The 12078-nt window shown below is 43.2% G+C and overlaps 1 pseudogene; it reads left to right on the top strand.

The window, feature by feature from the left end:
• The window catches only part of LOC146870807 (acidic mammalian chitinase-like), a 49048-nt pseudogene continuing 36970 nt past the window's right edge, over positions 1 to 12078 (top strand).

Genomic DNA, 12078 nt, shown 5'->3' with positions numbered 1-12078 from the left:
ATGGCCGCCAAAGCCAGGTTCGCCTCCCCGGGACCAAACTCTCAGCGTCGATGCTCAGCTGAGAGCAGCCCGGGCAGCGACAGGTCGGGGAAGCACCTTAGCAGGTAAGAATGCTGATTACAGTCTCTGGGGGAAGTTTCTGACACGAAGCACAAATGCTAATAAAGACGCAATTTTAAAACAGGCAGAATAAAAAGCTTCTTAAGTCAAGCCAATCGAACAGCAAGCAAATATTTTAAACAAGGCAAGAATGCAAAGAAGAACCTCCCGGCTTTATGCCTCAAGAGGGGGAGATGCATTTTTTTATTTACTGGGAGAACATAAAGCAGTCACAGGACACACTGGCATTCCTCTCCAAGACTTGACCACTTTATTGGAAAGTAATAGTGAGCATGAACATGACCACTTTACCTTGACTCTGCACTTTTTCTTCAGCCTCATTAATAAGGAGAGGTTGGATCAGATGGAGAAGTGATTACAATGGAAGATTTCACCAAACATAAAGGCTGCTTTTCTGATGTGGATGAAGGAAGAGGTCAGATGAAGCAGCCGCGACAATCTAAATTATCAAAGACCGGAGCCACTGCAGCCACAAGAGATTCCAGGTTAAGACCAAGGGTCTGCTGAGGGTGTTGTTCCCAGAGGGCCTCTCTCATCCCCTTTGAGCCAACAACAACGAGGACAAACGTTTTTGAGCATAAAAAATACATTCAAATAACATCAATGGATAAAATAAAAAATGTAATCACATCCAGAGGGACGCCTACAAACAGGCAGCCATTCTTACTTTAACTTGGTCCATTTTCTTCCTCTCCGTGCCTATATAGGCCTGCAATACTTCAATCGGCCACAACTTGCAAAATAACAGCCATCTTGTAACGTCTCGGCCATACTATCATCTCTGCCATACTTTAACCAGCTAGACTCTCAGTGCAGCCCCTTTCTACTACTTCTTCTCTATTCACCGTCAAACACATTCCCTAACCACTGGCAGCTCTGCTCCCACACTTCTCCCTTTGAAATACTTATTCCAGCTACTCCTCACAAGGGGTGTGAACTGGCCTTTCCACCTAGAACAAGGAATATCACATAATGGCGGGACCAAACGTGAAACCTGCAGGAAACAACGCATATTCTATTCAATACCCCCCCAAAATCTATCTAAAAATGCCTCTAAAACCTTCAACACAACCTTCTCAGAAAAAACCCTGACACACTGTTCCTGGACCCCTCCTTCAACGCTAAGAAAGGTGTAATAATCAATGACTTCATATTTTTCACAAGAAAAATGGTCAAATGGCAAACTACCTTCTCCAAGCTACTAACCGTCCATGGCAAGAAAAATATTCCCTGCGGAACATCCTACAAAAATGGCACTGTTCTTATCCAAGCAGCTAACAAGAACCTAGACCTATTCGACAAATACTTTCCCACACTAAAATCCCACACCAACACTCCACCCAGTGTCCTCCAGGACCTAACTATTCCCTCTATCCCTATTCTCAGCGACCTACACCCTCACCCAGAACCGTCAAAAGAAGCAATAACAACTCATCTTCATTAGAACTCTTATCACTTACACCCTTACCTAGAACCATCACTAGAACCAACAACAATGCTCCTCCCTTAATACCCAATCTCCGACCCTCGTCATTTCCACATTCCACCAACACCCCTATCCCCATAACCCTATCCCCCTCCACAATCCTTCCCCGACCACCGGAGAAATTCACCACGACAAGACAATTTTAGCGAACCATAAAAAAAGCCCCCAACCTGTGCATACCCCACTCATTTTAAACTACCTCGCTCCCAGACACTCAAACCTACCACACTGCCATCACAGTCATCGAACCCCCAACACTACTATCTCCAGCCCTCTCTGCGCACCGATCCTGCCTCCTCCCTCTTACCAATCTGAACTAGACTCACTCAAAACTCATACTAACCTAACATCACGGAACCTACAGAACATTATCCTAGAAATCAGAAACATCTTACAACTCGCAAAAAACTCTCTCTAACTTCAATCATCTTCAAAACTCGCTAGCTGCAGCCAACAATGTGATAAACACTATCCCATTGCCTCTGACCAATCGACATTTACGCACATGCAATGACCCCAACTACTTAACCGACTTGGAAATCCAAACCTTACTACTTCTCTATGGAACTCCTACTCGCCCCACCACAAATAAGGAAGAATTCTCTATTCTTCCAGTCCCCATCAACCCAAACAGAACATCCCAACTGAATCACAGAACAATAAACCTGCATAACCTTCAAACAATAACCCCTACCTCCGAAATTCATGAACCGTCATTAAAAAGTGCCTCAAACCTGATCTCCTGCCTCCTACTAAACTGCCGCTCAGCCCTAAAACACGCCTCTGACATCGCCGGCCTCATTCTGAATCTGAAAATGGACATAACCATCCTCACGGAAACTTGGCTCACAGAATCATCCTCGCCATGCATAGATCTTCTAGTCCCCCCAAACTACAACATCATAAGACTAGACAGACATCACAAAAAGGGCGGAGGCATCGCCTGCATACATCGATCGACATCACTATCTCGAAGTTTCACTCCCAGCCCCTAGAGACTTGTGAATACCTCCAGGATTTTCTTAAAAACCTCAGATAACAACGCCCACAAACTACATATACTCTACCATTCCCCAGGTAAGAACACTGTATTCACAGATCAACTTATGGAAATCATTATAACTAACTCGACCCCTCATTTCAATGACATATTCCTTGGCGACTTCAGTTTCCATTGGGAAGACCCCTAGACAAGCAGGCCAATGCTATCAAAACCTTCCTAGCAGACCATTCCCTGATCCAAGAATATCAAAGCCCACTCACTCCAAAGTTGCTACACTTGACTGGATCATGTCTAAAGATAAAATGATTGAATCTATCTCGATCACCCCTTGTGAGTGGTCAGACCATCACATTATTACCTTCCAAATTACCTCCACTAGAAAGACAATGTACTCGCAGCAATTCAAGCCTAAACACTGGATAAGAGACACGAAAAACCTCAACTGGAACAACCTGGCATCCCACTGTGAGAAAGCTCTCACTACACCCAATAACATGTCAGACGTCGATGACCTCACTGCTCACCACAACTCCACGATGACCAATGTCTTTGACCTAGTAGCCCCACCAAAACTCAAAAGAATACCAGAGAAAGACAAAAACCCCTGGTTCAACGGAGCCCTGAATGAAGAGAGACGTAAACTAAGATTAACTGAACGGAAATGGAGACAACATCCCTCCCCCCTACACCTTAAACTACTTAGGAAGTCTAGAAACTCCTAAAGTATTCTACACTCAAAAAAAGACTTCTTCAGATCAGAACTAGACAATGCCAAAAATAGACCGAAGAAACTCTTCGAATTGCTAAAACAACAATCTAACAAATTGGCCAAAACTGCTCTCTTGACTTCGAATTCACAGCTTAGTAGTGAAGAATTTTCTTCATTCTTCACAGCAAAAACCAACTCCCTCCAAATCGAGCTAAAGACGGCAGCAAGTAACTCAGCTACTGTAAAGAACACACAAGTTGAAAATCCTAAACAACTTGATCTACCTTTGCCTAAAAATTACTCACATTGGTCTACCTTCAAACTTTATGATCTCAGTGACATCACTAAAACCTTAGCCACTATCAAACCCAATAACCACTTCACCGACCCTGTCCCCTCAAACTGCATACACCACATCTACCATATCATCTCCCCTCTCTGGACCAAAATCATCAATGTCTCGCTAGCGCAAGGTCACATCCCAGATTGCCTAAAAATTGGTCAAGTCAACCCTATCCTAAAAGAAATGACAGCAAACCCCTCCGACCTTAATAACTTCCGACCTATAACCAACATTCCCATGCTAGCCAAGGTCCTGGAAAAATGTGTTCAGCAACAACTGAACCAACACATCACGCATTTCAAACTACTGAATGACTACCAATCGGGTTTCAGACCCGGGCATAGCACAGAAACAGCGATTCTGCACATAGTAGACGACGCCCTCCTCGTTCGTGACTGTAATGAAACCTGTCTACTAGTCCTGCTCGACCTCTGCTCATCCTTCGACACAGTCAATCACGACAAAATTCTAATAACACTGGAAAACAGGATGGGTTTATCTGGCACAGTCCTTCAATGGTTCAAATCCTTTCTGGAAAACAGAACGCAATTGTTCATGGTGAATAAAAATCTTTCTGCCACCTCACCCAACCTACTAGGAGAACCACAAGGCTCAACCCTATCCCCAGCGCTATTCAACCTTTATGTCGAACCGCTAACTGAATTACTACAGCAGACGAATATCTCCTACCATATGTACGCGGACGACACTCAACTTTACATCAAGATCACTTCCACTGAAGAGATAAAGATGATGAATCAAGCTCTCGAAAAGACCGTCCACTGGCTAACAACCAACTTCCTCAAGCTAAACTCCCAAAAAACTGAATTTCTTTTAATCTCCCCCATAAAACCCATTGGAGATAAAGCAATGGACCAAGATGATAAGTGCTTTAATCTGCACGCCGACTCTGGGGGGCTCCACCAAATCGCTTGTAATTACACTGGATAAAAACCTTAACATGCAAACACACATCAACCTGTTGGCAAAAACATGCTCGCTTACACCTCAGCTTTCTCAAAAAAATGAAACCATTCATTGAGAACTCTGACATCAAAACTGCAGTTTAGGCTTTAGTCATCTCGAGGTTGGAGTACGGATGTACTACCCTCTCGGAGCTTCCCAAAATCTCAACAGCCCCTCTAAAAGCCTATCTCAACGCAGCAGCAAGACTCCTAACAGGATCTAGGAAATTTGAACACATATTGCCTCACCTGAAGGGGCTCAACTGGCTACCTTACGAAGCTAGAATCCACCTAAAGATGGCCTGCATCACTCATAAAGCTCTACACCACAATACACCCCAGTACCTATCTCAGAAACTTACTCTATCTGGAGGAAACAGACACTCTAGGAGCTCTGACAAGCTACTCCTGAAACCCTCTCGCTTCAGTAAGAAAAAAACTTCTGACAGAGCTTTCTCCGGAGCGGCACCAAGAATATGGAACTCACTACCTCCGTGCATCAGGAAAATCTCTTCTACACCACTATTCAAAAGGGAAGCAAAATCATTCCTGATGAGCAAAATCCTCCCTTAATTCCGCACTTGCCTCACCATATGGGGCTTGAATATCACACCGGCTATTACACTGACTGTCAAGGCACTCTACCAGTCTACTACCTCCAACTTGTTTCTACACTCCCCTTAATGACATCTTCGCCTCTATGACATACTCGTACTCGAACCTGTTCCTACTGCTCCGAACAAATCATCTCTATTACTATTTATGCTACCTGCCGAAACTTGTTAAATTGTTTTGATACTTTCCCTGCTCTGTTTTTGCAAAATGTTTATTCTTACTCTGCTTTGTTTTGTAAAGCTCTCTGATACCCTATTCTGGGTCTTGTTCGCGGTATAGATAACTCTAAAAATAAAATAAACAAATAAATTGGTCTTTCACCACACCTTTGAGCACCAAGTTAAGCAGCGTGTGAAAAGTGCATTTGGCCAATGGCGGTTTGGTTGACTCGCTGAAGAAAGAACTGTCATGGATTTTGAAAGGAATAAAATAGGCCGTGCTAAGCTGGGGAGCTATCACTGGGATCTGCTCCACTGCTTGTCTGAGATTCAAGATGAAGACTTTGTGAAAAGTGCAACGGAACATTTGACAGACGTAAGGTTATCAGTAAATTCTATGTGCAGGTCAATGAACATCATGGACTTCAGAGCACTTGCCTTCTGTTTAAGGAATTCACTGAGAGTTCAAGGCGTTGGTTTGAAAGGCATTGAAATGAACCCTGAACATCTCACTGTATTCTCTTAGTTTTTCTGTATATTTTCAAATAAGTAACTTACTTTGTCGAAGAGGACTTCTGAGCACAAAAAAAAGCTGAAATGAATGGTACAATTTCTCTATAACTACTTTGTAACACGTAGATGTTTTTCAGTTGCAGTTATTGAGTAGGATCTGTAACTGCCTGATGCAGAGCCTTCCCACAGTGAACAGCCATGTACCATAGGGTTACACACACATGACAGACGTGGGACATTGGATCTAAGAGGTTCAGATCTGGAACGAGAAGAACATAATTATGATTTTAAAACTGAGAAATAAACACTAAAGTTTATGTGAAGCAGGAACACGCAGGCAGTTGGATCACAATCTAAAGAGAAGTGGAAGTGGGCATACTTGTGCTTAATGTGTGATCAAATAAGTTCAGGTGACCCACAAAAATGTCCCACCCCCCCACTCTCAATTGGCAATGCCCACTTCCCAGTTTACAGAGAGGATTACCAGGGAGTTTCTTTCACCAAGACATTTTTCCCTTGGTGCTTTCCATATTTCAAAAGCTGTTTAATTCTCTCATCCTTTCCCATAGAATCATAATATCATTTGCCACATTTGTGACCAACACTCCGTGCATTCACTCTAGAGAGAGGCCAAGGATTGTATGAGCAAGTAGTAAGAACAGCTTTATGACACCATAATGGCACTATCAGAAGCTCTCACTGCCTTCATAATCCACTCCAGAGCACTCTTTCTGCCGACATGCACTTCTCTTGACGCGATTTGTCACCGGAGAGCCACCCGGCCCGTGCTTGTTCATGACCGTGTCACCTCCTGCTCCACTTTCGTTGCCCCGACCTCCGATTCCCCACTTGTACTTCGGGTCTTTCCCATTGCATCTAACTTACTCTGTGCCGGCAGTTGGTCGAGGTCTCCAGTGCGCACAGAAAGACCTCCACGGCTCCCCCACTTGGCTGCTAACTCTCCTCCTCAGTTCCTGCGATCTCAGTCCGCTTTTGGGCCTGCTTCGTTGGCATCTGTCACAACGAATGATGATACGTGGCTGGCCTTGACAAATTTATACTTGAAACATTGTTATATGAATATTTGATTTTACCGAAAATAAGGAGGACATTTGAATTGCTATTCTAGGATCACAGAGCAATTTCTTTGAATTCTATCTCGATTATGATCTTGAAGTATCACCCTGAGGAAGTCCATGACTAACTGTCTGTTGGACGAAACACGTGTTGGCAAGTTGTGTGGCTTGAAGGCATTTGTTTGAAACGCAAGAATATTACTGGATAAGACCCGACAAGCTTGAAATAAATTAAGAAGAACATACTCAAGATTGACATTTGGACTCTAATTATTGCTCAGATTTATATGCCTATGCTCGGACTACCTATTATCCATTTATGCACACCAATTCCCCTCCTGAACTCACCAAGAAGCTACTCAGTCCATAGCATGTCCTATATACGGATCATATTATATGAAAAAGAAAACTCAAGAAACAGCTGTCAAAAGAAAATACTTTTAGGAAATAGGCACACACATATGATACAGCTTGAAGTAAAGCCTGTGAAATGTAACAGTAAATGCACCACTGACTTGAATTACCATAAGGATTCCTGCACAAATTATTCAGAAATAAATCATCTTGTTTGATTCAATCAATCAATCAATCAAACAACATTTGTAGAGCGCACTACATACCCGTGAGGGTCTCAAGGCGCTGGGGAGGGGGGGCCGCTACTGATCGAACAGCCAGGTCTTGAGTAGCCTCCTGAAGGTCAGCAGGTCTTGGGTCTGTCGTAGGTTCAGTGGGAGGGTGTTCCAGGTCATGGCAGTGAGGTGGGAGAAGGACCTCCCGCCGGTGGTTGCTCTTCGGATGCACGGGACGGTGGTGAGTGCGTGGTCGGCGGGGCGGAGCTGGCAGTTGGGGGTGTAGAAGGAAAGTCGTTTATTGAGGTAGGCTGGGCCGGTCTTGTGGAGTGCCTTGTGTGCGTGGGTGAGGAGCTTGAAGGTGATTGTCTTGTTGACGGGCAGCCAGTGCAAGTTTCTCAGGTGGGTGGTGATGTGGCCGTGGCGTGGTACGTCGAGGATCAGTCGTGCCAAGGCATTTTGGATGCGTTGCAGTCGTTTGATGAGCTTGGTCGGGGCTCCCACGTAGAGGGCGTTTCCGTAGTCGAGTCTGCTGCTGACGAGGGCCTGGGTGACTGTTCTTCTTGTATCTGTCGGGATCCACCTGTAGATCTTGCGGAGCATGCGGAGGGTGTTGAAGCAGGAGGAGGAGATGGCGTTGACTTGCTTGGTCATAGAGAGCATTGAGTCGAGGATGATTCCCAGGTTGCCTGCGTGGTCGGTGGGTGTCGGGGCTGTCCCCAGTGACATCGGCCACCAGGAGTCGTCCCAGGCTGAAGGGTTGGAGCCGAGGATGAGGACCTCCGTTTTGTCCGTGTTCAGCTTCAGTCGGCTGGTCTTTATCCAGTCGGCGACGGCCTTCATTCCTTCGTGGAGGTTGGCTTTGGCGGTGATGGGGTCCTTGGTGAGGGAGAGGATCAGTTGAGTGTCGTCGGCGTAGGAGATTATGTTGAGGTCGTGCTGTCGGGCAACGTGTGCGAGCGGGGCCATGATTGTAATGTTAATGGCTTGAAAGGCAGGGCCTGGTAGGACAGTCCCGTTTAAAATACTGGCGGTGCCTCGGCACCTACACCACAGAAAGCCCTGATACATAGAGACAGCCAGACACACACATACACGTTCCGTCTGAATCCCTTCCAAAGACTCAAGCCCAGCCTGATTAATGTGAAGCTGTTTTCAAAACCTGGGCAAGCAATCATAAATTAGGCTAGCACCAGAGACAGTGAGGGATCAATGGTGTGCAATGTGCTAGTCAGTATCTACAGGAACAGTGACTGGGATTCCAGTTGAGAGGTCTTCAACAAATGGTCAGTGGTAACAAAAGGAAGGTTACTGATATCAGGAGAGCCAGAGAATGAAGGCCATTAAATCACTGACCTATTTCCTCTTGCAATTTGCTGGGGGAAGGACAAAATAATACTCAGTGGAAAAAAACAAATCAATGGTTACAATGCTGACAAAAGTCTCCGGCAGCTGGAATAGTGTCAGTATCTCTGCAGGAGTGGGGAAAACAGGCTACTACCACCCCCACAGTTATCACATCAGACAACCAGATATAGCCAATGACAGCGTCCAATGTGGCATCACCCACTGGAATTACAGAGAGCAGAAATGACTACAAGAGAAACGAGATAGATTTCTCAAACAAATACGCTGAGAATAGGTTGTGTTTCAATGTAGTGTCAATTCACTCGCTAGAAAGGGTTCAATCTACATGTTACAAAGTGCTAGTCAAGATAGGAGTGATTAAGAATTTATAACTAATGAGTTAGAGGTGACGTTTAAAGCAGATGTGATCAATACTGCAGGTAAATAGATTGATTTCACTGACAGTATTTAGTGGATTACCGGTGATGTTTCGGCAACTAGACAACTTCAAGGATAAATTATATTTTCTCTTTGCTTGCTCCCCAGAGTAAACAGTGACTTAAAACGAGATAGGGATGGGAACCCACGGACCTCCTTTTTGAGCCATGCGTGTCAACACATTGGTAAAAACTGTGGCTCTCTTGACAAGGCACAGGTCGTAACGAGGAAAGAGGTGTTATAAGCCAGACATAAAGTATGGCTGGCAGATACCAAGCAAACCATTTCTAACAAATTGCATAAGGGGTATACCAAAGCTTTCAAGACTGGAAAAGGACTTCTACCAAACAGGCAGCCATGATACATGCTCAAGAATAAAAAAGGAAATAAAAATACAAAGGATATTCAAGGTGAGCATACTATAGCAACACTGTTGTAAAATGGGTGTGCAGATGTGGTTTACCATTAGTGTCGAACCCTGACTTCAACAGGAAGCACTAAGTTTTAACATTTAAAGGTACCCTGCTCCGTTGCATACTCTCGTTGGTTTCTAAAAGAGAAGGACACTTTGGTCTGCATTGACTTTGAATGGGCTACGAAAACACCTACACATGACAGTCTCAAATAGATATAGTTTATTACTTATTGTCTACAAGTTAGGAAGCTATGTTCATTCCAAAATGTGGTAATTTTACACCCAGAAATCATGATTTTGTGAGGTGTGATAATTTCTAAGTTGTCCCATTAAGAATTACCCTGGAAATCTGTTTCCACAGCTATCCCCACATGCAATTTTTACATAACAGCATTTTGCATGGTTTTACTTTGCAAATATATCCCAGGAAACCCAAAGGGTGCAGTGGTCCCAAATGTAGAATTACCACACTTCCCAGAATTCAGATTGGGCAATTCCCCTTAATAATTAAATCTAGAATTCTGAGAAATTCTGAATGAGGGTTTTAAAACAGAACTAGATCTTTCAAAGGCTTTTGCAAAAAGGGCTCAGGAGTCATCTCATCGACAGATGAGAGAAATGTTAACATGGTGTCTTTAGAACACAGAAATGTGAAGGTTATTTTCAGCTGTAAGGCAGATTTATACGAAGTTATAAGTGAGTCTAGTATGGGATGCCCAGAAAGGGCAAGCAGACATGAAAGCTCTACACATAAATCACTTAAAAACCTTGCAGTTCATATGCATTCAAAGACTGGAGGAAGTGTTGCTATATTTCAACACATTAAGACATTTGATGTGTTGAAATGTGTTGTTAAACTGTTATACTTGACATAAGATTTACAGCATTACTGGTGGTTGTCAGAGACGAGAATATACTGGGGCTATCCTGTGCGCTTTTGAGCAAACCCACTTCTATCCTGGGAAGTTTGAGTGTTTTATCACTCTTCCATTTGTGTTCAGTGTGTGCCTAGAGCTTTATGCCACTAGTCATACGGTTTAAGACAAACTGAGAACAGGTTTTACCTATGTGGAGGTGAACTGTTGACTCAGGCACAAATATCATACATTAACACACAATTTTTATAATTCAGTCATGTAAATCTACATTTTAGACATGGTTTCATCCCATCTTTTACCTCAAGGTTTACTACAAAATGCATCTTTCATTAATGATATAGTTCTTTTGGTCTCAAATCATTACAGACTATGAACACAAATACCACATGGTCAGTTGTTAAAAACTAATATTGTAATCATCTACACAATTTAATGTACAGATCGAAGAATGTGGTTTGTGCTCAGTCATAACACTCCATGCTCACACCCATAGAAAATCTATATAATAAGATAATTCTAATCAAATTTTATAAATAGGTCAACAATTATAAAAACAAAGAAGTATATATGCGGGCCGAGGAATATGTCTAAAGGCAGAATCAAACAAGCATTTGAAATGCAATAGGTCTCATATTACTGATAGTTTGACCTATTTGTGTTGCAAATAATAATGCAACGCCAATAGCTCAAACTTTCAGTAATGTGAGACCTATTGCATTGCAAATGCTTGTTGAATTAGCAGACGGCAAGGTTTCTGCAGGCAGCAGACCAGAGCGCTTGAGAGGTATAGGTTTTAAAGTAGTGAGTTAACTCAGTAGGACCCTGGCCGTGCAGGGACTTGAAAGCTAGCTTCCAGATCCTTTATTCAAACAAATCGAAGGGGTTCCAAATATACCAGAAGGAGATTCATAAAAAAGCCAACTATGCAGGCTCACGATGAATATAGCCAAACATCAATTGAGTCTGGCACAGTTACAGGTGTATGGCAGAAGTACATCTTTATACAAACCTACAACTCCTCAAAATTAGAACTGGAGATTAGGTGTTTTCCTATTTAGGAGACACCTGAGACTAAAAAACTTTGTAGCACTATGGAACAGACTTCACAGGCTACGCAGCCTGAATAGTTGGAGTCCAAGAAAGAGTTTAAATGTATGCCACCCACAAATCACAACACTCCAGATGCCTTTGAACATTTTCACAGGAACCGCTCAAAAGAAATTATGACCAGCAAGGAAAACAAATTCTAAATAAATTTACTAATGATCCAAATCTAGTCAAACAGCAGGCCACGAAGATGAAACGATTATCCTTATGGCTAAAGACTTACCAACAGAAATTCAATGAATGAATTGAGGCAGTGACTAGTGGACTATAAAAATAAGGAAATATGATTTTGAACATTGGAAAAATATTTGGATATGGCTTGGAGTCTAAAAACCA

The sequence above is a fragment of the Triturus cristatus genome, chromosome 1_1, assembly GCF_964204655.1.
Source record: "Triturus cristatus chromosome 1_1, aTriCri1.1, whole genome shotgun sequence".
Classification (NCBI taxonomy): domain Eukaryota; kingdom Metazoa; phylum Chordata; class Amphibia; order Caudata; family Salamandridae; genus Triturus; species Triturus cristatus.
This window is presented reverse-complemented; position numbering and strand designations above follow the sequence as displayed.